Source organism: Neovison vison, chromosome 6 (genome assembly GCF_020171115.1).
Source record: "Neovison vison isolate M4711 chromosome 6, ASM_NN_V1, whole genome shotgun sequence".
In the NCBI taxonomy this organism is placed as follows: domain Eukaryota; kingdom Metazoa; phylum Chordata; class Mammalia; order Carnivora; family Mustelidae; genus Neogale; species Neogale vison.
The window spans coordinates 187476080-187497587 of record NC_058096.1 but is presented as its reverse complement, the minus strand read 5'-3'; the positions used below and the strand labels follow the sequence as shown (position 1 = coordinate 187497587).

Here is a 21508-nt window from a genome sequence, read left to right as displayed (position 1 = left end):
CAAAGTTGGTTTCCTTGTCAACTCTAGGCCTCCTAGATCTCTAACTAACCCAAACGAGCAGCCCAGATTATAGACACTATGATAGGATGGGAGGTGAGTTTCCTGGCATCAGGAGCTAGTACTATAATTGACCTCAGTATATCATTAATAATATATATGAAAAACACAATTGAAAGGGATAAAGAACTCTGGCTAAGGAAGTCGTGAGAAAGATCCAGAGCGATTATTTTGTTTGAAGGAAGCGCCATCTTGGCGTGTCCAGATTTTGGTACTATTCATTCACATACGGAATGCGGAGAGGAACAGTGCCCGTGTGTTTGTAAAACAGCCAGGAGGAATACCAGTACTCGCCGGACGTGTAGATAATACTGATGATACCCTGTGTGTGCATCTCCACTGGGGAAACATGAAGGTTATGTAAAATCCTCACCTCCTCATTAGTGTGAACTGTCTGGCTCGTACAGGTACTTTGAGGTTTAGTGTGGATTAGGGGCCTCAAATGGACACACGGGTATTCCTTAGAAAAGGAAGATCTAGTCCCTCCTGATATTCCTTAGAAAAGAAGCTACATGTCCGACATTGATTTAGGGAGTTATACACACATCGACCCATCCTCATGTCCTCAAAAACTCTGAAGTATTATCACCATCCCCCTTTTAAAACTGGCCTACCGAGGCAGTGTCTTCCATTAACCAAGGAAGAACAAATATAACAAAGAATGTCATGTAATCCAGCATTCTCCAAGAGAACCTTTTCTAGCAAAGCAAAGGGTTCAGTGATGGGGAAATTTCAACAAGGAAAGAGGGAAACTTCCCCATCAGTTAAGTGGAGAAATGGACCTCATTCCTGCCATTACTGCTTACCCCCGAGACTATGAAACATTGGGCACTATTCAAGTAGAGTCACAGGATCCTTCACAGGGAGGGAAAACAGGCTAGACAGGTTCTGAAGTGCAGAAACCTTAAATATGTATCAAATGCAATCAGCTTAAAAATAAAAGAGGCTTAAGGACATGGTCAGATCTTACAAGTCCAGTGTACTCCAGTTATGAAATACAGTGTAGCATTCTCTTTCTCACTATTCCACACATGTGTACATGTATGCAAATGCACACTCACACACACACCACACTGGTCTCTCTTTGCACATTTAATTCTACTTAAAATAAGAGACAAGTCTATCCCTAGGGATATTTTCTTCTGGGTTCTCTTAAAGAAAAGTCAAATAGGAAATACATGCCAAAAAAAAAAAGGTGGGAGGTTGGGGTGGTGGGTATTATAGAGGGCACAGATTGCATGGAGCACTGGGTGTGGTGAAAAAATAATGAATATTTATGCTGAAAATAAATAAATTAATTTAAAAAAAAGAAAGAAAGGAAATCCCTGTAAATATATTTCTTTCCCCTGAGATTTCAGTCCAGTAATAGAACTCCAAAAAATTAAAAATTTACAGGCTTTCTAATCTAATCATTTTCTTTCTCTTTTTTTTCTAATCTAATCATTTTCATCATATCATTTTCTTTAATACTAAGGATGAAAAAATGTGACTTTTCATTTAAACTTGTTTATTAGATTTAGAAGTATCAGATAGAGCTTTGGTTATAGCCTATTGATTTTGGTTATAAAGCATCCATTAAGCCTTTAATTCTTACCATGGTCTATGAATAGTTATTATTAATACCTCAATTTTACAGATGGTGAAACTGAGGCATAGAGCAGTGAAGAAGTGACGGGCTCAATTCAGAAACTGGAGGCAGACTCTGGGGATCCAGAGGCCAGTAGTCAAGAAAGAACAGTAGATTTAGCACTTGGTACTGGGTGGAGTTGGGGACAACCAAAGTAGGTCAAGAAAGATAAAAAGTCAAGTTCATATGAATGGGTGAGAATAAGGACATCAACAAGGCATGGAGAAAGCGGAGTTGGTTGGATCAGAACCCAAAATTCCATGGGAATGGAATAAGGCTGCAAGAGGTCTTGTTATATCCATGTGTGTCTACCCCTAGGGAAGTGCTCGCCCAGTGCTGGCACATTAACAAGCACCAGGAAAACTTGCTGAAGCAGGCAAGAATGGAAGGGGTTAGAAGTGTGGTCCAGCAGCTAGGAGAGAAATGTGGGGTATCAGTGCCAGCTACACAGAGCCTGTAATATCTTTATTTGCCAGAGATCTTTGCTTGCAAACAACAGAAACATAATTCTAACTCATTAAAGCAAAACAGGAAGGGTGTTGTCTGGGTGTCTGGGGTACCCTAATGTCTACCTCTCTTCCACTCTCAGAATCTAACCTGCCACTCTCTTAACTTCCCTAAATGGGGGGACAGGCAGGGTCAAATGGGCCTTGAGGATGCCAAGAACTTTTTCTTCCTTCTTGCCCTTGCCAATACTTCCTTTGCATGGTTCACTCGTAGTCTTAGGTGTGCTATCTCAACAGGGTATAAAAAACCCCACAACCAAAGGCAGCTCCGGGTATATGTCATTCTAGCCTACTTGTGAGTCAGCTCTTCCCTGCCAGCTCCAGTAGCTAAATCATGGGAGAGCACGCTGATGAACTTTTGTAAGCACTGTGGTTTGCGTGGAGGGGATGGTGGTGTGCGTAGTGATGGGCTCAGCCAGAAGCAGAAGCCATGCCAAGGTCCAGGAGGGTGGGGTAGCAAGGCTGGCAGTGCTCTACTGAACAACTTGGTCAGAGCGTGGAAAGAACATGTCCCCCAGTGAAGGAACTTCCTGTTACCAGAGAAAGAGGTAAAGGGATGCCAGGTGGCAGAAACAGCTGATGTTCTCTATGAGGCCTCTCACCTTTGAGAAAAGCTAACACACAAGCTAAGGTAGAACCATTGTTAAACCATAGTGACCTTGCCTTGAAATACACCACAGTGTCTGATTTACTCTGGTACCATATTTTCTAGTCCTTTCTTTCTCTGTGCCAGAAATTAAATAATCCACGATGACGTGTTTCCTGGTCTGTAAAAAGGCCTTCTAGTTTCATGGCATTCCATAGAACTCAAATTTAAATTTAACTTGTTCCTTCCTAGTGAAACAGTACCCCAGAATTAATAGTAACAGTCTTTATATTAAAGTGATTTCAAATAATATTCGTTAGGATTTTCAATGATTTGGTTACAGGGCACCTCAGGTATAATACGTATTAAATTCTTCCATCTGTTTTAGGGTTGGATGCATTGCTTTTTATTTTTTTCACCCACAGAATATCAATAACACCACATTTTAAATTTTATTGGGATCTCATAAATCTAAAAGCTTAAAATATTATTAAAAAGGCCCTCACCAGTACTGCCATCTGGGAGGGCACTTCTTATTCCCTTTCCATAAAAGGAACAAGGTGCCAAATGCTAAAACCTTTTGCCAAGGTTGGTTTTTAAATGGTTTTTAAATGGCCAAAGGCATGCTCACTCCGTCACTCACTTAAAAGTTAAAGCTTCAGTTTCAATGAACAATGGCTCTGGGAAAAACCTGCACTGGTTTCTAGCCAGCACTCCACAGCCGTGCCTACAACTTTGCTGTCACGATGCCAACTGTGCAAGGCTCGAACCAAAGCGTTCCAGTGCGTCTGGGTCCCTCCAGTCAATAGTTATCACTTCTACGCGCTAAGATGCTCCCCAGCCAGGATGGAGTATCTTTCTCCTGCCAACTGCCCCTTTAAATAGGCTTGCCTCGTTTCCTTTGTAAAATATTCACTTTCCTTCCTGTCCTCTTCTCCAACTTCTGGAGGCGAAAAGCAGCAAGAAACTGCAAAGCAATGCTACCTCCTCATTTGCAATTTGCATATCACCTCCTCCTTAGAACAGTCTGTTTTGTGGCAGCAAATATGGTTTTTGGGGCAGGTCACCGCAGTTGTCAATGGATACCTATCTTTAGTCGATTCTTAACTATCACCGTTAACACCAGTTTTTTGAGGAAGTAACTGCACCAGCATTTGAGAAGAGCATCTGCAGGGGCTTCCTGAAATCTGAGTCAACCAGAACACAGGATGAGTGTGGCTTGCTTTAAGGAAGCTACGGTAATAACCTAGATATCTCCACTCTAGCCCATGGCAATACTGTATATGAATTCAACAACAGGACAAAGAATAAGGTTTAGCTGTAAGTAAGAAAGAAATGAACCACTCCCAGTGGTTCCATCTACGAAGCCACTCAATGAGGATGACATTGATATAGGACTCTAAAATATTCTTAGTGGACTTCAGTTGCTGGGTGCCTCTCACGGGACATTGCACCGAGTCCTAAATCTCCTATTTTTAAATAGCAGGCAGAGGCATTTTTCCTATAGCATGGGCCCTAATCACGAGCCAATGACTTCATCAAAGAAACAGAGACAGTGGATTAATTTCCAGCTCTGGACTTCATAAGAGATGCTATGTCTGTCTCTGACATGGCAACTGAAAGAAGATTCAAGAATTTTTGTCTTATGTGATTCTCTGACCTGATGGTGGCCACTGGACTAGAGAGAGAAAGGGGTTTTCCACTCAAATGCCAACTTTGGTTGATTGGTAGGGCCTGCCTCGGCTTTGCCTTCAAGAAGGAATCTGAGGCTCTGTGGGAAAGAGTGCGATGGTTGATTAGCAATGTCTGCCAGGGGCCCAGAAATACGAAGTGGTTACAGAAGTGTCACTCATTTGCTTTTTTTGAGATTGGACTGAGGCTGAGACTGTCTCTTTCACTTCTAAACATCAGGTATTCAATTATTTTTTTTTCCTTGAGGGAGCCCAGGCCATGTGAGGTTTTATTCCTAGGGGACGGGGGCTGGGGGGTTTGGGAGGAATATTGGAACTTACTGACCTAGATCAGGCTCAGAACGTTTTTTGTCAAGGGCGAGACTGTGAATATTTTAGCCTTTATGGAACAATGGGTCTCATTTATGACGATGCATCTCTGCCGTTTAGTGGAAATGTGCCAGAGACAACACATACACAAATGGGCATGGCTGTGTGCCCATAAAACTTTATTTACAAAAACAGGTCATGGCCTGCTGGCCCCTGATCAAGGTGATGGATAGGAGATACTGCTGTCCATAGGAGGGTGTGAGCAGGAGGAAATTTGTGTCTGAAAAGGAATTCAGAAGCAAACCTGACCTGAATGGTTCCCCTTGAAGTATTGGAGAACTCCGCATTTCTGAGACATGAGGCTTTCCTTTCAATTAATAGTAGAGCAATCATGGGCTCCCCCACGTGCTAGCAAAACACTACTGTCCCTACCACTGCGGTTTAAGAGCCAAACACTCGCACAGACACCATTTTTGGTAATCTGAAGTTTCCGCCCAGTGAGCAAGACATTTTCTCCAGAAAGCCCTTGGAAAGCAAACCCGTCTCCATGGAACTCTAATAAAACAACCCACCAGCTTTGGGGAACATATTAGTTAATAGACAGCAGGGTTTGATGGAGGCAGCCTCGGGCATGCACATTTTGAATGGCAAGTGCTGTAAAATAGGGAAATGAAATCAGAAAAGAGTCAGGGCTCACTACACTGGATGGGCGGGGTAGGTTTGGACAGGGCGGTAAACAGGACAGGCTCTCCTGAGATGGAGCCCACCAGCGTTTTGAGATACTGATGGATTTTGGCAGAGGGACAACAGGGCCACTCGCACGGTGTGGGTGGCTGGGCTTGGGGAGAATTTCAAACAGGGAGGAGAAGCCTGGAGCGCTTGGTCCCAAGTTCAATGGGAGAAGGACGCTTCAGAGTTTGAAGTCAGACTCTACCCAACCTGTGGTAAAAATCCCAGCTCTGCTCTAGCCACTCTCAGCCCTTGGGGGAATTGTGTTGCCCCTCTAGAGCTCTGCTTTGTCATCTGTAAAACAGAGAAACCACCGCCATGTTAATGAGAAGCACACCCCCAGTGTCTCTAGCGACAGTCCCTGGCTCCTAGTGGGTTTTCAGGAAAGCGATATCCATTTCTCTGCCACTCAAACTATCTTAGCAGGACACTGCCTTTCACTTGGTTCAGCCCTTCTTTGTAAATCAGACACCATGAAAGGAAGAAGGAGTAGGTTACTAGCAAATTCTGGCTTAGTCATTTCCCTGGAGCTAGGCGTTTGAACTTCTGGAGAGGCAGATCTACTGGGCTGTGGAGAGATTTCAAATAAAAATTCATTCGAAAGGAAACCAATAAACTAGGGAGATTCTTAGGCAGGGCTCCATTTCCCCACATCTATGGCAGCAATGTTAACGATGCCTAGAGGGGAAGGGTAGTAGTGTATCACCATCGGTCCCAATAAGGCTTGAGGAACATCATGAGCTATTGCCGAGAGGTTGGCTTGGTGGTGCGGTAGCCACTAGCACCCATCCTCCTTCTTGGTGTTATAATCCCAATTTTACACGTTATCTATCTTCACACAACCCCTGTGTTGACCCCTGTCCACCCTTAGGGGTAAACCTAATTGGCATAAACTGATGAGCATGGACTTGGGACATAGCTAGTCCGTCAGAGAGAGTCTCAGAACTACTGGTTGGAATTCTGGGCTGAAGTCACCCTCTCTTCTCAGTACACAGAAGGCACAGAGGTGAGGACTAAACTGCCAGAGCCGGTCTTGCCACAGTAAAGAAAGAAAATGTGACGACAAAGCTCTACGTGGGGAGGGCAGAACAGAGAGCACTCAAGGAACTGTGTCAGCCTCTTGATCAAACCTTACCTGAAGTTAGAAACTCTTTGGATTTCTCAGTCGCATGAGCCAATAAACAGCCCTTATTGTTTAAGGCAGTTCAAACTGGAGTTTCTGTTGTTCATATGGGTTCTTCTCACTCCAGGATCCCCAAACCTTCTAGCAGTGGCAACAAAACTCCACCCTTTCCTCCCATGTACCAGATTTTCTGACAACAGATGCAATTTCCTAGTACACAGAGCAGACCCTGGCTTGCTGCCCTCAGGCTGTGTAGCAAAAGGACAAAGGGATAAAGCTGAAGTTTGACAGCTTCCCACTTTCCCCTCTGAGCCCATCTCATGCTCCTGGCTGTTCCTCTCTGTCCTGACATTCCCTTCGGGATGATCGGCCATCAACCAAATCTGGCCAACCTCAGGGTTCAAAGCCATGATCAGCTCTGTCACGCTCCTGGCGTTCTTGTGCAAAGGAGTCAGTGTGTGAGTGTGTGTGTGTGTCTGAGAATGAAAGCGCAGGCATGTGGGAGCATATACAGTGTGTGGACAAGCGTTTCTGGATAAGTACTCCCTCTCAGGGTAAACTGTCAAACCAATGTCTTCTGATGACAGGAAGCAGTTATGACCTAGGACTGGCCACCGAGAAGAAGAAAAATAGCATCATGATTTACCCAGAAGCCACAGCAGTCTCTTTTAAGAAGAGTAATGGAATGAACTGTGGAAGAAAGAAAGCAGGCAGGAGAGTTCTACTGGAATAGAAAATGCTATCACCTAATGTCTGAAAATTTGTCCTTGGCCAATGGAACAGGGTCTGCAAACCCAAGGGGGTCATCCTGGGGATATGAGTCCCAGGGACCATGTTTTCCTGTGACAAACAAGACAGCATGGCCCATGGGGGGGGGCACTGCCACATAGCCCGGGATGTCCATGAGCGTAATGGTGTGGCCCCGTGGGGCCAAAACTCTGAATGTTAAACAAAACATACCAGTCATGTTATCCAGGTTTCTACAGGGACCATCCCAACTTTCTATGCAATGGCCACTAACCCACAGGGTATTTACTCTGAGTCCCCAGGGTGCCACCTACACCTGCATTCTCAGTGGCTTCTTTAGATTTGAAAAGAGTTAACTTAGGACCCCTTTAAATTCTTGTGACATACATGACTCAACTCACAAAAGGTACGGTTGGCCGCCCTGCCTCGGTCTGAGGTGAGGTATGCTTGGATGACTAGAAACGCGCCTGAGCAAAGCCATTCAAGCCTAGGGCAGAGAGGGAGGGGCCCCTGGATTTCTGAATTCTATTCCCATAGGATATGAATCACACAGAGCCCCGTCCCCCAGCAGGGAAGATCTCTTTGTCGCAAGCATGAGAAATTAGAAGCTGTCCTGTCTTGTTGGCTTCGTAAAAATATTTGCCTGAACAAAAGTCGCCAGTTCCAGAGCTGACCTTGCACTCCTTCTCGGGGGAGCTCTGAAGGAGTCCATCACGATCACAGGAGGGAGGAACTCACCAGGTCCCAGACAACCGTCTGGGGACGCGTCTATAATACAATTCACACGGAAATTCCAGTTCATGATACAGACCAGCTTCAATTCCCAGTTTCGACATACACTTCTGAAGCGGAAGATTTCCAAGGATCGCGCTTTTGAACAATCATCTAGATCAAATCCAAACAAATCCCTGACTGAGTGATTTTTAAAGTTGTGTTTAAGCCGAGCGGCAGACACAAGGGCTGAGTGCTCAGAAACACAGCAGGAATATTCCCCCGACTGCTGATCTAGCTAGAAATCTCACTTCTCTCTACACGACAGTAAAATAGTTAACATGTATCGCGTGCTTACAACGTGCCAAGCTCTACTTTAGGCATTCTTCATCTGTGAACTTGCTCACGTGTCACCAACCTATGAAGTGGGTACTGTTATTATCCCCATTTTTGTCAGAGGAGGCAGAGGACGGTCAAGGAAATTCCACCAGGTTTTCCAGCCAGTGGGTGATGGATCCAGGTTTCAAAACCCAGGCTTAACTGCCTCGCAGGGTGGAAATGCAACTTCAAAAGACCTGTTGAATTTGTAACAGTGGAAAGATAAACAGGCCACCGATGTCACAGAAAAAGGGCACCTGGAATACAGAAGGGCTTGTCTTTGGAGTGGAACTGTATGGCTGATTGGCCAGCTTTTGGAAGGCTGATTTTATACTGACTCCTTTCTTTCTTTGCTCCCTCCCTCCCTCTCTCCCTTCCACCCTTTCTTTCTTTTTACTTATATGATAGAGAGAGAGAGAGCATGATCAGGAGGAGGGGCAGAGGGAGAGGGAGAGAGAATCTCCAGCAGACTCCCAGCTGAGTGTAGAGCCCTTGGCTGATCCCATGATTACAATCATGACCTGAGCAGAAACCAAGAGTCGGATGCTTAAGTGACTAAGCCACCCAGGCACGCCTTCCTTCCTTCCTCCCCTCCTTCCTCTTCCCTCCCTTCTTTCCTTCCTTCCATCCCTTCTTCCTTTTATAACCCAAAAGTTAGAGAGCACAGGGGAGTGAACATAGGTAGACATGAGAGGGGAAGAGATGAAGGCAGAGTGGAAATCCATGTGGCCGAGTTTCAGTCTAAAGCACAAATGGCCGTCAGTGAGCTCATCTGACATTCCCTACCTTCCCAACCATGAATTTACTCAAGTTATCTGAGATTTAGAACTTGAAATGAGTCTTTCCAATCATCTAAGTTTTACTGCAGGTAAGTGTGAATTTGTGTCAAACGCTCAGGTTGGGGACCTTGGGCTGCAGGGACTGGGATGAGCACCCTGGGAAGCAGACGGAGGGCAGTCAGAGGATTCTTGAGAGAATGCCAACAACAAACTCCTTATTCGTCTCAGACCCTCCAAGTTCAGTGGGAAACTTTATACTTTCTGGGCACTAAAACCTTCTTTGTGGTTCTCTACAGTACAGGTGGGTCTCAGAGTTATCACATCTCTTCTCTGGATCCACTTGGATAGCCTTCTCACATCTCTATTACTGTAATTCCTGTGGTCTATGATCATGGCTCATTACATTCTTGACACCTAGTTCAGTCCCTGACATATGCTAGGTACAAGAGTCATGTTTGTTGAGTGCCTCGATTAAAGATACCCAACCAGATCAACATATGAAAGTGGTCAATAATATCAATAAAAACAATAGCTAATATTTATTGGGCACTAAGGAGCCAAGTACTTCCATGTACTTTCATTTAATCTCCCAACTGCTCTCTAATGGAGATATTATCTTGACTATCTAGATAGTCCATAAAATAGTCCATAAAATGGACTTGACTTGACTATTAGATCTCCATAAAATGGAGATCCATTTTATAGTTGATAAAACTGAGGCACAGAGGAGTGAAATGACATACTCGAGGTCACTCAGCTTAGCTTGGAGTAGGCCAGGAGGCACGTGGATTTGACCTGTGGTAACTGGATATTAGAATCAGATCTTTAGCCCTACATTGTCTCTCGCTGCCTGAAGGCAGTTTCGTGTTCTCTCACCAATTCTTTTCAGATACTTCCCCACCATCCACCCCGCTCAAAGCTCACCCACACACAGTCACAAATGACTGTAACCCCCGCTTCATATCCAGGCTTCCCCAAATGTCATCTAATCCTAACAGCAAGCTTTCAGACAGAGACAAGGAGGCAAGGTGCTCAGAATATCAAGATTTCCCCTCCTCTTCCCTTTTCACTAGCTTTAGACTTTGCCTTGATTGCCTCGGCAATCTCAAGGGAACAGTGATGACTTCACCATGCATCACAAAGACAGGCAGCATTTTGAGAAGCAGCAGAATGAAGGCAATAAAACCCCGCATCTCAACTGCTGTGAACGGCATGGGAACGGACAATAGGAAGAAAACTGTACCAACTGTTCTTAGTTATTTCTCAGAGATAAAAGGCGGGGGGAAGTGAACAATTTCTGTTTGCTTCATTTCTCCTACCTGTTTATACCCATGCCATCCTCCTTTCTTGGGGATTTGAAATCTTCTAGAATTTCTTGACTCTGCCTATTTAGCTGGGATTTTCATGACACTGAATTTTTTTCTTTTTAATAAGGCTGATGTTGATCTGGGAGAGCGGTATACAGAGGGAATCATTTCAACTGTCTCTCGTGACCTGGATACTCCAACGTCCACAGGGAGACAAGAAATTATCTCGCGGCAATATTTCATTCATCCATCCATCCAAAGGAGGAAGGTGGTTCTAGGTAATAGATGCATATGTGAATAGAACCAGGAGATCTTGTATAAAACACACAGTACTCTCCTCAAAAGACCTCAGTCAGGAGGAAATAAAGCACTGCTTTAACAACAGACAGTTACACACTAGACTAGAAATGCCCATGGAGCAGATGAGTAGCAGAAACCCTTCTGCACCTCAAGTACGCTCCCTCCCCTCTAAAGAATGTAGAGTTTGTGGACAAGAACTATGTATCTTAGAAAACAAATGGTTCTGCCTTGCAGCAAGAAAAAAAATATGCTTCCTTTTTAATTAGAAGGTGTTACTTCAACACAAGTCTAGTGGTCCATGGGCAGAAAAAGTCAATGGTAATCTTAGATCTCCAAGAGGGTTGAATCAATACACATTGTTTGTTGCTGCAGGTTAGCATGGCCATTAAATTGGGTTTGATGTGTAGCGCATTACACCGGGCTGCATTTCAACATCATCATAGGTGTTCGCTGGCCTTCTGCAGGAGGCTGTGCTGCCCTCCAAGGATGCACATGGGGACCCTGCTTTCTAATCTTTGCTATTACTGAGGCTGCAATCCACAGCTCACAGTCTTTTAAGGTGAGAAGAAAGAATGTTAGATGTGCATATTTTGTGAACAGACAATGATATGAGTGAATCACTCAAGTGAACAGACAGAAAGCCCCATAATAGCTTCTTGAGGCTGGGCTACTGCTTCCAAAAGAAAGCAGGGTCACAGGATGCTGTAGGCTAGGGAGTAGATGTATGTCCCCAATTGTTTTCATGTCAGCCATGTGCGCTGCACCTTCCTTTAAGACTCTTCTGCGTCCACAGTCAGACCTTGCCTACTTCTTCAGTCCTACCTTGCTCAACTTTCCCACTTCCCTCTCAGTCTTCAAATGCACTATGACTTCTGGTCACACGGTGATTGTAAGTTGCTGCCTCCACATGGAACTTTGGCCTCTTCCCCATCTACTGGTTGAGTCCGACTCACGTTCAGCTCCCAGCTGAAAAGTCATGTCCAGGAGAAAGTCATCCATCATTCTCCTGGACGAGGCACCATTCTTACGCTAAATAACCTTCTCAAAACATGTTTCTATTCTTCAGACTTAACCAATGTCTGCAATTACACATTTATCCGTGGGACTCTTTTTAATGTTTGTCTTTTCATGGGGCTGTGTTTTTTGTTTTTTTTTTGTTTTTTTTTTTTGAGAACAGGGCCCATTGCAGGGACTTGAGAAATATTTGCTGAATGAAGAAATACTCAAGGTATCTGGCTGACATATTAGAGCCCAGATAAAAGATGGTAGTGCTCATGGAATTAGTTACTTACCCAGGGGGAAATTCGACCCCCCTTGCTGAAGAAAGTAAGAAAGAGGAGAAAGCTAGAAAGATTGAATATGAAAAGTTTTAGATTGGGAGACCACTTTTTGCATTGGCCACCAAGTAGCCCCAAGTGGCTTGAGGCCAAACTCGTGGTCTGCCCTTAATAACAGGCACTGGTGAGCAAGTGGTTCTGAGTAACTTGTTTCTAACTAAGCATCTCAAAAGAGGCAAAGCAGGTGCTCTAAGGACCTCACTGGGAAAAAGCATTCCTTTAAAAGTAGGCTGAAATTTGGCCAAATTGCCTCTAGGCTATGAAACCTCAACTGCAAATCTGATACTTAATCCATCAGTAGGGCCTTTAGGCTCATTTCCTATGGCCGTGGTAATAAATGACCACAGAACGAGCAGCTTAACACAGCAGAAATGTCTTCTTTCACAGTTCAGGAAGTCAGAAGTACAAATTTCGTTGGTCTGACCTCAAATCAAGGTGCGCACGGGGCCACACTCCCTGCAGAGGAGTGTGGAAAGATTCCTGTCTTGGTTTTTCCAGCTTCTGGTGCCTGCCAGCTTTTCTTGACTTGTGGCCACATCGCTCCAACCTCCAGCTCTCTCTTCACATTGCTCTCTCCTCTGTGTGTTCCTCTCATCTCCCTCTTGTAAGGACAACTGTATGCATGTAGGGCCCACCCACAGAATCTAGGATAATCCTCCCATCTCAAGAACCTCAACTTCATGACATCTGCCAAGTCTTTGCCATATGAGACAACATTTACAGATTCTAGGGATTAAGCTCGGATAGCTTGGGCTCTGATGGGGGGGGGATCTTCAGCCTCCTGCAGCTATCTTTTCAATCCTAAAATGCACACACACACACCCACATTATAACTAACAACATGTATTTACTAGAAATCTACATGTATGCAGAACAACTTGACTTATCAATGTATCTTACTGTTCTACACTGGGCTTAGATCATTTGGGGGGAGGTAAAGTTGGTGTGGTAGGTAAAATTCTAACAAGGCCCCCATGACTTTCACACCCTGGTGTTAGGGCCTATGTCATCTCCTTTCCTTAAGTGTAGCCAGGACCTGTAAACTTGATTTCAGCTGGGAGAATATGGAGAAGATGATGGGCTGTCACTCCCTTGCTTAGATTACCCCACGGGCCAAAGGTAATGGACTGTTACTGGCCCTTGTTACTCTATCTTATTAGCAAATTGGAGAGAAAGATGATTTTCTGGTGTTTTTCACAAAACAAACTGGCATGTTGGTGGGGGGCATATGGCAAGGAACTGCAGGTAGCCTCCAGGAGGTGAGGACTTCAGTCCTCCCACTGTAATAAGCTGAATTCTGCCAATCGTCAGTGATCTTGGAAGAGATCTTGAATTTCAGATGAGATCACAGTCCCAGTCAACACTTAAATATCAGCCTGGAGAAACCTTGAGCAGAGGACCCACTGAAGTTGTGCCCAGACTTCTGATTCACAGAAACTGTGAGATAATATGTGTGCATTGTTGAAGCCACCAGCTTTGTGGTAACGCGTCATGTAGCAATAGAAAATTAATACGATTGACTTCAAGTCCATTTGCTCCCAGAGAGCAAAGTACACTTTGAAGGAAAGGCATGCGACAAACACAACGTCATTCAGAACCAACAAATGGATGCACAGTAACTGGAAATACGCTGGGAGATGGATTTGGGGGAAATTTAGAAAGGGCAGAGTTTAAGCAGAACTCTTCTAGTTTCCGAGATAGAACTCCAACTCAAGCCCATCAAAGCAAACATGGATAAATAAAGCTCATAAAGTGAATGGGGGCAGTTTACTGGCTCTCACTTCTGCAAAGCCCATGGGTATCTGCCTTCAGGCACTGATGCTCTGGACTCTGTCCCTCTCTGTCTCCCAGTTCTGTCTCCTCAGGGTTGATCTCTCTGTTGCTTCCCCAGGGGAGCCCGAGGTGGCCCCTAGCAGGGCTAAGCTAGTTTAGCAACTCCTGAGGAAGAGAGATTCTGTTCCCTAATAATTCCAACAGGATCATTCTGTTCTTCTTCCCCAGCTCATGGGACCTCAGTCCCATGTCCAAACCTCATACCAGAAAAGGCTGTGGGAGGAGCCTCACTCAAGCCTAAAGGCTAATTCTTTGGGGTTCTCTTAGGAGAAGAGGAACTGGATCCTGGGCAGGTGAGAATCACAGGCAGAAGAACATGAATGCCAACTCCAGCTCCACACTTGGAAAAAGGAGGGAAGAGGGCTTTTAAAGTCAGGAATCAAGTAGTAAATGGAAGTTTCCATGCAGAGTACACAGAGCAGAACTTGGAGAATGCACTGTAAGAAAACAAGTTTGGGGTTAAAATGGGTCGAGGTAGTTGATCTGCTGAGCTTATAAACAAGATAACCCCAGGGAAGGATTTCAGAAGGGGTGTGGCCTGATTAACAGGGCAGATTCCTCTCTAGAGAAAGAAGGTCAGATGTATGGAAAGGGACATGGTAAAAATGAACGCTCCATCCTTTCCATCTGTGGGGCACTCGTTCTGTCACGGGCGCTATGCTTTCTTCTATTTTACATTCATTATCAGATTTATTCCTCACCCACAGCCCTATGAAGTAGGTATTTTGACATTTGAGGAAACTCAGGCCCAGGAGGTTAAGGGATTTTTTTTCCCCAAGGTCATTGATCTGGCAACTGGCAGAACAAGGGCTCAAATCCAGGTGAATATATTTCCAAAGCCACTAAGCTATATCTCTTTCTGAATTAGCCTTGACCTGAGCAGGACAAGAGAATAGAGAAATGCCCAATATAATTTAACTCTCATTCTGTGAAAGACTGCTTCAAAAGCTTTCTTAGCACATTTAAGGTTTTTGCCCCAAGATTTAATCAACTAGGACCTCAGAGATAAGTCAAAAGGCCTTTGGAAAAACAGAGGTGGACCCAAATAAGCAGAGGGAAGGCAGAGATACAAGGTGGGATAAACAGCCAACAATGGGTTCTCAGATGCGCCATCATTGACAACTTTGGAAATGTCAACGGTAAACAATGAGGCAGGAAGTTGGGGAGGGAAATGGCCAGGGAAAGTTCAGGCCTATATCCCTTCCACGCCCTCACTGCCCATTGTGACTCTCACTGAGTCAGCCCAGATGGGAGGAAAGCAGAGACCTCCCTCACCCAATGTCCAACCTCTCCATGGCCTGGAAGTAGAGGAGAATAGGGCTTGTGAGGACAGCTGAGACACACCCAGGTATCGGGTGGTACCACCTCTCCCACTACCCCTACACACCCAGAGATCTCGGCCAGAGCTCTGGAGTAGAAAGAGTGCTGGCCAGGCACCTGGATTCTCGTTTGAGCCAGTTGGGCTATTAATTACTATTAATTACCAGAGGACTTTGGGTAAGGTACTTACTATCTCTGGGCTTTAGATTCCCATATGAAAATTTGGGGGTTGAATTAGATTAGCAATTGCATATTCAAATGCCAACAGAGACCAAGCAGGTAACAACAATGATGCAGCAGGCTGAGTAGAAGACAATAGGGAACAGTGGGGACTGGAGATCTCACTGTCTTGTCCGGAAGGGCATCCCTGGTATCTCCAGATACCTCCATGTCCCATAAGAAGCCAGAATTTGGGCCTTTATATAAAATCCCCCCAGTCTTCAAATGTTGGCAACAAATCCAAAGCCTTTAAAAACCCTATTCAAGGGGCGCCTTGGTGGCTCAGTGGGTTAAGCCGCTGCCTTCGGCTCAGGTCATGATCTCAGGGTCCTGGGATCGAGTCCTACATCGGGTTCTCTGCTCAGCAGGGGGCCTGCTTCCCTTCCTCTCTCTCTGCCTGCCTCTCTGCCTACTTGTGATCTCTCTCTCTCTGTCTCTGTCAAATAAATAAATAAATAAATCTTTAAAAAAAAAAACAAAACCCTATTCAAGGCAAACTTAAGAAAGCTGGCCGGCCAGTCAGTCATCTTAAGTCCAAATGCAACCTGCTCCATAAGGTACTGGACAGTTCTGCATGCGCCTATTCCGACTTAATTGAAAATGAACAAAAATGAAATATGCAGATCCTCAGTCCTGCCAGCCACATTATAAATGCCATATGTATCAGTGCTACCATTCTGGATAATGCAGATACAGGACCTGCCCAGGCAAGCAGAAAATTCTCTTGGACGGTCTTGGTCTAAATGATCTCTAGGACAACTTTCAGCTGTTAAAGCTCAAAGACAGACAAAATAAAATGAACTGTACTTTTTTTTTGAGAGACAGAGCATGCCTGCATGCGTAAGCTGCGGGGGTGGGGGGATGGGGAGAAGCAGATGGGGAGGGAGAAGGACAAGCAGACTCACCACTGAGTAGGGAGCCAGATGTGAGGCTTGATCCCAGCCCTGAGATCATGACCTGAACTGAAATTAGGAGTCAGACACCCACCCGACTGAGCCACCCAGGTGCCCCTGTACTTTCTTAATTGATAGGAAACAAAGCTTCTGGAATTTCATTGCATAATTCCAACACAAAAAGTTTGGTGTCATCCTTTTTACTTCTCCTTGTTGAATTTCCACTAGTCCCACCTACATTGGTTTCAACAGATTTGTTTACAGGAACAACCTGACAGTTTGTAACCTGCTTCATTATGTGAAGTAAATTCTTGAGTGACTTAATTAATAGCCATTTGAAATCTAACCTTGTCTGAAAAGGAGGACGTGGGGCTGAGGAAGGGAAAAGTCCTCTTTACTGTTGTCTAAAACTTACCTCCTTCCCCACTAGATAAAATTTTCTCGCCACACAAAGCCTTTAGATTTTATTTATTTATTTGACAGACAGAGATCAGAAGTAGGCAGAGAAGCAGGCGGGGATTGGGGGGGGGAAGCAGGCTCCCCGCTGAGCAGGGAGTCTGATGCAGGGCTTGATCCCAGGACCCTGGGATCATGACCTGAGCTGAAGGCAGAGGCTTTAACCCACTGAGCCACCCAGGCGCCCCACACACAGAGCTTTCAATCCCCTGTGCAAGACCCTACACTGTGACCACTAGCAATGTTTTCGATCACAGGTCATTCAATTCTTCTGTAAAGGACTAGATAGCAAATATTTTCAGCTTTGTGGACGGTGTGTGGCAAAGGCTCATCTCTACCACATTACACGAAAGCAGTCATCGACAGCCACAAACAAATAGACATGGGCTGTATTGCAATAAAACATCACCTTCGGACAGCAACATCTAAATTTCATAAAATGTTCAAGTGTCATGAAATCGTCTTTTGATTCCCTCCCCCCATCCATTTAAAAGAGAGAAGAAGAAGAAAAAAAAAAAAAAGAAGAAGTCCCCTTTCTTAGCTTGGGACCATATCAAAAGAGGCAGCCTGAGGGATCTGGCCCACAGGCTGGAGTTTGCTGACCCCCTCACCAAGTTCTGCAAGCTCTCCGAGGGAGAGATGGGTGGGCTTTGAGCCACGGAGGCTCTGGCACATGCATAGGATTCACTGGGCATTTATCCAGTGTAAGTTCTATACTTAGCTAATCCTGTTCAGGAATGGAGGGACAGACCACATAGGTTCTTTTTCTTATATATAAAGTGATGCTCATTATAATGGATTCCGAATTTGCAAATTCACCTACTTGCTAAAATTTACTTGCAAACCCCAAGTCAAACATGTGCTGCATTTAGAGTCATTCTCAGATAGGCTCAGGGGGCAAAACATGTGAATTCACCCCTTGAGCAAGGCCCCATGGTTACAGTCAACAAAGATAACATCCTGCCTTCTTATTTCGGTGCATGTGCCATGAAAAAGTGTCCTTGTCGGGGTCTTTTTAACACACCGTATTTTGCCTTTTTGTGCATTTTTTGGTGACTTTGTTGTTTAAAATGGTCCCAAAGCACAGTACTGAAATGCTGGTTAGTGTCTCTAGAAATAAGAAAACTGTGATGTGCCTTATGAAGAAAACATGGAGACATTTCTTTCAGGCATGAGTTACAGTTCTGTTGACCATGAGTTCAATGTTAATGGATCCACAATACACAGTCAGTAAAGTGCCTTGAAACAGAAACACACATAAACCAAGGTTATATATTAATTGGTTAATGAAAATGTTGTGACCAGAGATTCACAAGAACCTAACCCTTTGTTTCCCTTAGAAGCTGCTTCAGCATTTACTAATTCAGTACTAATTTAGTTATACAACAGGACTTCCACAAAAAAATGAGAACGGACTGTCTATATTTTCACTGACATTAAAAAGAACTTGCTGTGATATCCTGTATATCCTCTCTCCTTATGAATTGCCTTTAAGGTTTACTGAGGAAGGTTGAAGTTACTTTAAATGAAGTTTTTGGATTATTTCATAATTTTAGGTTTGCATGATTCCCCAGTTTCTCGTTCTCTGGATAAATGGGCTGTTGCCTGGTAGATGGCTGAGAAACTTATCTTCAGTAAATCCTTCACTTGCAGATTAAACACCCCAGGACTAAAATCCCAGCAGGATTCTGTTGGAAACTTGGCAGGTGAACATTTTGCCATGTTGTAAATATTCAACACTGTTTTGTAGATGATCTGAATGATATTAAATATCAGTCATAATGAATAACCTCAACCTATATATTCATGGTAAAGTCAACCAGGGTCTTATAAGAGAACTGACTCCTTTACTATGGGTGTGATTTTCATTTGCAAACATTGCATAAAAGGCCCTGGCTTTGTCCTCTGGAAACACATCATGTGAGGTGGTCCAGCAGGGGAAGTGATTTGGAAAAGGAAGAGGATGTTGGAAGTTGATACAACTGAGAAGTGAGGTGTAGGCAGAGCCAAAAAAGAAAAAGAAAAAAAAAGTTTCACATGCATTTAGAAGATTAGTAACAAGTAAGTTGATGTGTTTTAGGGACACATAAACACAGTCATTTTTGTTAATGATGAACTTCTCCTGACCAGACAGTCTTTCTGTGATTGCTGATGCCATCACTGACATTGACTGAGCTCTTTGTCATGACCTTGGCTTCTCCCTCAAGCATTTCTAAATATTAAATGACGTTACAGTGCTTACTAGATGCCAGGCACTATTTTAATTATCAACTTTAAATATATTAACCCATTTAATCCCCAAATAATCCTATGAAGTAGGGACGGTTATTGCCATATTCATTTTAAGATGATAAAACAGACAAGAGAGAGGTCATGTGACTTGCTCTGGGTTCCAGCAAATATCTGGCAGAGCCGGGATTTAAACCTGGAAAGTCTTGTTCCAGGGTCCTTTTTCCCCTCACCACTGCTACCCTGACTCTCCAGAAAGCACTGGATGACTGTGAAGAAACCCAGCTCTGACACACAAGGAACTAGTTTCCAGGGGCTACTTCTGTAAGCTGCAATATGCAACCCATAACTCATGTTCCTTTCTGTTTGTTTCTCTCCCCCCCTCCCTCTTTTTCAGTTCTAACTTTCATATGTGAAATTCCTCATTTTTGAGTAATTTAACCACCACCACAGTCAAGACTGAACAGTTCTATCACCTCAAACAATTCCTCCATGCCCCTGTGTAGTTAGCATTTTGCCTCCACTGGCCAGAGACCAAGGGATGTCAGTCAGGGGTCCCTGACTTCCAGGGGATCCTTGTATGGAATTCAAGAATGGAACACGGATAAGTGTCAAAATTAAATCTTTAAAAATATATTTTTTTTCACTCACTTCTACTTAAAAATCAGTATTTTTTCAGTTCTGAATATAAGTAACCAATTACAGAAATATTAGCCAAACGGGTCACTCAGTCTCAACAGAAATCGCAGATAATCTTCTATCAATTACCACGACTGCCTATATTTCCAAATACTGTTCATAGTCCTGACTAGATTGAAATTATGGTACACCCGACTTGGCTCTTTACTGCATTAATAAGCACCTTTGTTATTATACAATTTTTTAAAGTTAAAAAAAATTTTTTTAATTAACATATAATGTATTATTAGTCCCAGGGGTACAGGTCGTCTGTGAATCGTATATCACAATTTTTTATATCACAAAGCTTTTCTCTGTAAAAGGACTCAATGACCTGACTGATCTTTTGCGTAAGATTTTATTTATTTATTTGACAGAGAGAGAGAGAGCACAAGCCCGGGGAGCAGCAACAGGAGAGGGAGAAGGAGACTCCCCACTGAACAGGGAGCCCGACGTGGGGCTCAATTCCAGGACCCTGGGATCACAACCTGAGCCAAAGGCAGATGCTTAACTGACTGAGCCAGCCAGGCACCCTGTAAATATTTTGGCAGATGGAGTCACTGGTACCTTATTCTCCCATCATCCCAACGAACATTTGCGCAGAATGCATGAATATGATTCAGTCAATGACTGACCAGACTGGTGGAGGAACCATGCAGCTCCCTTTCTTGGGGAGCCATCTTCCTTCACAGACAAATGCCCCTGCTGCCTTCTCTCAAGGAGGATTGTCAGGCAGCACCGCCCACTTCTTCCATGGGCTCTGCATGGACTGCAGAGATTCCCTCTCTCTCCCAGCCCTCTGCAATGTGCCACAGAGCTCACAGAGACCATACGCACCTCAGAAAGACAAACCAGCCATCTGTGGGCTCCAGACTGAGTCCAAGAGGGAGACGTCAAAACACAACACCTAACTTTAAAGACTAGGCAGGAGCTGAGAATTCACCTTCTCTAATTGTTTGCAACGGCTTTGTGATCTAGATTGTATTATTAACACCCATTGCTTGTACTTTGGTCTGTCACCCCCGAATCAATGACTTCCTTCTTGATCTATTAATGTAATGAACAAATGGATAGAAAAAGGAGGATGGTAATGAGCAATTTTCCTCAGATATATAAATGGCTAATAAATAGAAGGAAAAAAATCCTCAATGTCACTGATAAGAATAAATATTAAATAAGATAAGAATATTTCTTTTATCAAAATGTCAGAAGTGGAATTATTTTATAAGACAAATGAATTGCCATAAGACGGATATTGACTAACTTAAATCTTAACATGGAAATTCGTATTTAGAATAAGACCCAGTTCTTCCTTTCTTTCTTTCTTTCTTTTTTTTTTTAAATTATTTATTTATTTAATAGACAGAGATCACAAACAGGCAGAGAGGCAGGCAGAGAGAGAGGAGGAAGCAGGCTCCCTGCTGAGCAGAGAGCCCAATGCGGGGCTCGATCCTAGGATGCTGGGATCATGACCTGAGCTGAAGGCAGAGGCTTTAACCCACTGAGTCACCCAGGCACCCCCAGTTCTTTCTTTTGAACATCAAAAGACAAATCTGAAATTTGCTCAGGTGGCTTGGGTTGATTTTTGAAGCATATATCAAGAGGCAAGGCTAAAAGAATAAACACGAGATTCAAAATCACAAACCAAATAAAAGCAATATTAAAAAAGTCATAGATGCTGTCAATAGAACTT

At 43.9% G+C, this 21508-nt stretch overlaps 1 protein-coding gene across 1 annotated transcript in view; it reads right to left on the bottom strand.

The window, feature by feature from the left end:
- The window catches only part of FRMD4B (FERM domain containing 4B), a 324824-nt gene that overhangs the window by 191369 nt on the left and 111947 nt on the right, over positions 1–21508 (bottom strand). The gene's annotated exons all lie outside the window — the stretch shown is intronic.